The sequence below is a fragment of the Lissotriton helveticus genome, chromosome 3_1, assembly GCF_964261635.1.
Source record: "Lissotriton helveticus chromosome 3_1, aLisHel1.1, whole genome shotgun sequence".
NCBI classification, from domain to species: Eukaryota; Metazoa; Chordata; class Amphibia; order Caudata; family Salamandridae; genus Lissotriton; species Lissotriton helveticus.
Genome location: NC_136061.1, coordinates 1,004,568,699 through 1,004,575,090, shown reverse-complemented (window position 1 = coordinate 1,004,575,090; position 6,392 = coordinate 1,004,568,699). Strand labels below are relative to the sequence as shown.

Below are 6,392 nucleotides of genomic sequence, written 5' to 3'. Positions count from 1 at the left end.
CTAAGTACCCAGTAGTACTATTTCTCTACAGTGCTAAATCATGTTTATCCCCAGGGCAAAACTGTGGAACCAAAAACAGCCCAGGCAAAAATGCTGAACCCAGCCCAACTCCCTCCCTTTCCTCGAGGAATCCTCTCTTCCCATACATCCATTCTCTCTCTCCTTCTCGCCTCTCTCTGTTCTCCCACTATCATCTCTCTCTGTCTACATTCTCCCTACCCTTCTCTCTTTCTTTCTTGAAGCCTCCCATTTCCAGCTCCAATTAACTCCGAAAATCTGGGGAAAGTGCAGAGGCACCAGGGACTGCCCTGGGCTTTCAAAACCGTCCTCCAAGTTCCCAACCCACAGGGAAAATGCCCAGATGAATAAAAGCCCGGTCCAGCCCTTTCTGTCACCTCATGAAGATTATACCCCTCCTCCTCATGCCTGCTCGTGGGGATGCTAAAAGCAATCGACTGCCTTGCAGTGCTCTGACTAATTTTGTCAGGAATTGGATTGTTAATTTAGGGGCAATCATAGCAAAGTAACACAATCTGGTTAGGTTAAAAAATAATCCTTACGGAATCTATGCTCAAGCCAATGCAGCTATAGCACAAGCAGCAGGCAATTCCCTCAAGGAATGCATGTTACATTCAAACAGCACCAACAATTTTAAGTCAAGAAAAAAATTAACTGCATTAGCCAAACCAATGCAGAAAAAAGAAGACATTTTTGAGAAGCAAAAAGACAACAAATGTTTAAAATCAGGAGGCGAAAAGGTGTATGAATTTTAAAACGTTTGAGGGCAAAAAGTGCCTAGAAAAGATTAAAGAAAGAATTTAAAGCTTAGGGCATAGATGCATCAAGCTAAACGCCGCTCGCAAAGGGGCAGATTCTCTGAATCTGCCCCTTTGCGACCGGTATTTTTGCATTTGGGATGCATCATCCCGTGGACGCTCAATGGATGAACTACAATTAAGGATTGGGCGGATGCCGTCGCTATGTTGAACCGCTACGGCGAGACGAACAACGAACAGTAAACTGGATGTACCCTTGCACCAGGTTAGTTTTGATGAGAAAGACGCGGTCTCTCTGACTCGCGAGAACACGCTCCGCAATTGTTTTATCTTCAGGCCATAACCTAACAAGCACCCTCCCTATTCTTTTAGATTCGACACTTACATGAAGAAAGGCATGTAAGTAACCGTGTTTTTTTACCCCTGCACGCATATAAAACCCCTTGCCCGTACACCAACTTCACGGGATTACACTGCATGTTTGACTTGTCTGCACTATTTTGCGTTGCACCTTTATAATGGAGATGTAACTCGCTTATGTTTTTTGAATGTAGTAAATGTTACCTCATTTTCGTTTTCACAGTGTCCATTTCCCTGATGAAGGGCATGACCTCATAATGCCCGAAATGCATTGGATATCATATTGTTGAATGACATTGCCTGTATTTCGAATATGTCAAGTGGTGAAAAGATGAAGAAAAAATAACCAAACATGAAAATAACCAATTAAAAAAGCTTTTGTTGACAAATAACAAACCAACAGAATGGAAATCTTTTCTTTCTAGAAAGATAATCTTACAGTGTGCCCAACAAAGGGATGACCCTAGAGATCCTCTAGGTTCACATTATAGCGTTTACTCATTCGACGCCATTGGACTCCTGGCGCCACCTTGTGGAGCACCTACAAAAACTAACCAGTAACCGTGCAATTTAAAAGGAACTTTTATCACATTTAAAAAAAGCTGTGCATCCGCCCAATCCTTAATTGTAGTTCATCCATTGAGCGTCCACGGGAAAGGATAGCACGCAATTTCAAATATTACAAAAACACAATAATGAGCAACTACGAGGATATCTCAAAAAGTACAGAGGCCCGCGCCTCCACCTTCGCATTTGAAATCAAAGATGCAGATGAAATCTATTCATTAATCAGGGATGAACTCACACAGGAAACCACGAGCCGATCTAAAGAGCAAAACATTAAACAACTGCTATATCTCTCCAAACGGAGAACCAACCAACAACTACACGCCAGTACTCTCATAAAATATCATCGAAATTCACGCATACCACGAGGCCTAAGAATTGCTTTAAAACCATCCTTATGCAAACATTCTAAAAAATTCCAGGAACGCTGGTATGAAATTTTAAACAAATGCTCCCTGGACCTGATCCTCCTGATCATACAAGAACTGTCCACAATCTTGGAGGAACTGAGCACTGAGATTGAAGAGACCTCAACAGAACTCTCTAAAATGATGTCGGAAGACGAATTAAAGACGACTTTAGAGGACATCAAAAGTCAAATAGACCGCCACACAAAAGAGATTAACGAAAGAAAAATTCGTAAATTCAAAAGGGATACTTTGGACTACCGCCTAGGGGAAGTTTACACATGGGCAGACATCTATGCACAGAAACGAAGAAACAAGCCGTATAACTCGAATACAGATACATCATCGACGGAGAGTGACACCACTCAAAAATCTCGTAGACCACCACCAAGTCGAACCACCCAAGAGAAAACGACCATGGAAGAACCCACCACAAGCAAGCCCAGTGAACCGAATCCTTTTTTAGAACAGGGCCAAGCCCAAAAAGGAGACCCAGGAGAAGTATCAGAAAGGGACAAAGAAAGAGACCCACCGACAACACGAAGCACATCGGCCAACATCAAGGAGAAAGAGAAAACGAAGAAAAAGAATCAACCTCAGAGCAACTAGTGATTAACATCAGTGGTAAAAATTTCAATCCACACGAGTTACAAATACTACAAAGGGGGATGTCCTTTGTTCCCACCACCAGCACAGATAACCTGGAATTAGAGGTGAGCTTATTCATGAGGAAACTCAGGTTGAGACACTTTTTCGACAATGTAGTACCTGAACGACCACATACTGAACAAGACCAACTATTAGGCTTACGACCTCAAAGCTCTTTTCAAGCTCCTATGAGCCATAAAACATTAGATTTATTTGAAAATCTAGTACGACAAGACCTACAGAAGTTGAAACACACTAAACCCAAACAAAGAAATATAACACAGAAAGACTTGGATACACTACACAGAATGGCTAACGACGACAGCATAATTTTCACCAAAGCTGATAAAGGGGGAGCCATCGTTATTATGAACACTGAGATGTACAATTCAAAAGTTATGGAACATATTTCAGACACCCAAACTTACATAAGTCTGAATCAAAACCCGACGTTGGAATATTCAATAACACTCAAAAACATCATTGATGAAGCTTACAGAAAAGGCATAATCACGGACAGAACAAAACAGTTCTTAACAACATTGAATCCTAAAAGTCCAACATTAAGGATGGTTCCCAAAATTCACAAAAACACCTATGATCCTCCGATGCGACCAATAGTATCTACTATAGGTAGCCTCCATGAACCCATTGGCCAACTCATTGATAAATACCTGCAAAAATCAGTACAATCCATGCAAACGTATATCAAGGACACTACGCAATTTTTACACAAACTGCAAAGAATACCAGTGAATGAAACGGACAAACTAATCTTATGTACAGCTGATGTACGCAGCTTGTATACGAGTATACCTCATGATATGGGCATAGAGGCCTTGGAGAATGCCCTCTTGAACTCTGATCTTGACATAGATCTTCAAACATTTCTCATGGAATTGATGCAATTCATTCTCTACCATAGCTACTTCAAAGTTGATCAAACGTGGTACCAGCAGTCAACGGGCATGGCAATGGGCAATTCGGCGGCACCCGTATATGCAAATATATTCATGCAATGGTATGAACAACAACATATTTTGTCTAAACCAGAATGGACAGATAATCTCAAAATGATAGTAAGGTACATAGATGACCTCTTTCTCATTTGGACCAACACCAAGGAAGCTCTAAACACTCAATTGAAGGCATTCAATGACATCGATGAAAGGATTCAATTAACTTGGGACATATCAGACACTGAGGTTAATTTTCTAGATGTCAATATCACAATTTCCCCGGAAGGATTCAAAACAGATCTATACACAAAACCAACTGATAGAAATAACATGCTCCTATACACAAGTTTCCATGAGCCAAACCTAATCAAGAACTTACCATTCTCACAAATGGCCAGGGTCAAACGAATCAGTTCGGACGAACAAACACTGAAAATCAGACTTGAACAAATGACCAAAAAATTCACCTCGAGAGGATACCCACCAACTCTAGTGGAAGAAAGTAGAAACAGAATTGAGAATATGGACAGATCCAAACTTCTAACTTCGAAAGAAAAATCTGAGCAAACACGGATTGTAGCTGTCTCTAAATATTCGACCGCTAGCAAAAAATACAAACAATCCATACTGAAACACTGGTCGATCCTGAACATGGAACCGGACTTTAAACAATCTTTCAGCTCCACACCTATCTTTGCATTTACTAGAGCTAAGAATTTGGGGGAAATCCTCCGGAATAAACTTCCGAACATCACCACATACTCTGGAACCAAACCTTGTTACAATTGTGGTAGTTGTAACAGCATTATCAGAGGCAACGAAATATGTCATCCCTCACAGGGTTACCCCATCAAATTGAAAGTAAATGGTACCTGTGAATCGTCTAACCTGATATATGGAATTAGATGCCCATGTGGGAAAATGTACGTGGGCAAAACGGAGCGACGGATCAAGACACGCTTAATTGAGCACAAATCTAACATCCGTTTGAAGAACACCAAATCAGCGCTATCAGCACATTTTGTAGAAGCGCAACACAATGCTTCCCAAATCAAATACACTATTCTTGAGATTGTCCAAAAAATAGAAGGCAGAGACAATACAAAATTTCTACTCAGAAGAGAGAATTACTGGATTTATAAATTGTTTACCCAGAAACCAATGGGCCTTAATGAACAAATCGAATTTGCGTGTTATCTTTAAAACTTTTGCTCTGCAGATTGCTGCTTGTGTATACTGTTGTAAGTTCCATTACATCTGACACATGTACACACATATCCCTTTCGATATCACCAATCCCAGCCATCCCCTTTAGCACAAACACTTAATATGTTGACCTTGGAACCAGGACTCCATAAGTTCGGGGCTCCTATGAACGTTTATTCGATAGTTTTTTATCCTTTACATTTTTCAACAGTTTTATTATTCTTTTTGACTATGCATTATAAACATCACGGCTACGTTTTTTCCCCGGTGAATGCCAAACTCGATTGGCACAAAATTGGACACACTAGTGCCCGACCTGAGAGCTATACGCGATAGTCTTTTTTCACTGGCCAGTAACACGTGATACCCCACATGACCGCCTTGTTTTTCAAAATAAGGAAAGCGCGGACTGACCCATTGGCAGCCGTCGCTATGTTGAACCGCTACGGCGAGACGAACAACGAACAGTAAACTGGATGTACCCTTGCACCAGGTTAGTTTTGATGAGAAAGACGCGGTCTCTCTGACTCGCGAGAACACGCTCCGCAATTGTTTTATCTTCAGGCCATAACCTAACAAGCACCCTCCCTATTCTTTTAGATTCGACACTTACATGAAGAAAGGCATGTAAGTAACCGTGTTTTTTTACCCCTGCACGCATATAAAACCCCTTGCCCGTACACCAACTTCACGGGATTACACTGCATGTTTGACTTGTCTGCACTATTTTGCGTTGCACCTTTATAATGGAGATGTAACTCGCTTATGTTTTTTGAATGTAGTAAATGTTACCTCATTTTCGTTTTCACAGTGTCCATTTCCCTGATGAAGGGCATGACCTCATAATGCCCGAAATGCATTGGATATCATATTGTTGAATGACATTGCCTGTATTTCGAATATGTCAAGTGGTGAAAAGATGAAGAAAAAATAACCAAACATGAAAATAACCAATTAAAAAAGCTTTTGTTGACAAATAACAAACCAACAGAATGGAAATCTTTTCTTTCTAGAAAGATAATCTCACAGTGTGCCCAACAAAGGGATGACCCTAGAGATCCTCTAGATTCACATTATAGCGGTCAGCCCCTTATGGCCCAGCCGGGTTTGTGGGGCTTTCGTCAGGACAGAACAATATAAAATATACTCACACCTCTTTTGTAGTATTTAGTAGTGGTATTTCTTATCCACAAATTTGTTTAGTTTTGAGGTTTAAATTACCTCGGTCTGAAACGAAGGATTGCCGCTTCGGGGGTAAAAAGACTACTAGTCTCAGGCTGCACGGATACACGTGTTCCGCGTCTGGTGCTGGCGCTGCCCCCGGCCTCCGTGTATTTTGATTTGACATACTTCTTGGGGAACCGACTAGACACGTAATCCTCCTCCCTAATCCTGATTGTTTCTTGAATCTATGGATAAGTCTACTAATTGGAGCTGAAGTCAGTCAGAGTCCCTTGAAGTTGGATATG

At 41.1% G+C, this 6,392-nt stretch overlaps 2 long non-coding RNA genes across 2 annotated transcripts; both read left to right on the top strand.

Moving 5' to 3' along the window:
• Positions 1 to 943: 943 nt before the first annotated feature.
• LOC144824839 (uncharacterized) lies at positions 944 to 1,510 on the top strand. Its single transcript, XR_013609143.1, has 3 exons — positions 944 to 1,041; positions 1,149 to 1,175; positions 1,360 to 1,510. It is a non-coding gene; the product is annotated as an uncharacterized LOC144824839 (long non-coding RNA).
• A 3,834-nt stretch (positions 1,511 to 5,344) lies between these two features.
• LOC144824838 (uncharacterized) lies at positions 5,345 to 5,858 on the top strand. Its single transcript, XR_013609142.1, has 3 exons — positions 5,345 to 5,416; positions 5,524 to 5,550; positions 5,735 to 5,858. It is a non-coding gene; the product is annotated as an uncharacterized LOC144824838 (long non-coding RNA).
• The last annotated feature ends 534 nt before the right edge of the window (positions 5,859 to 6,392 follow it).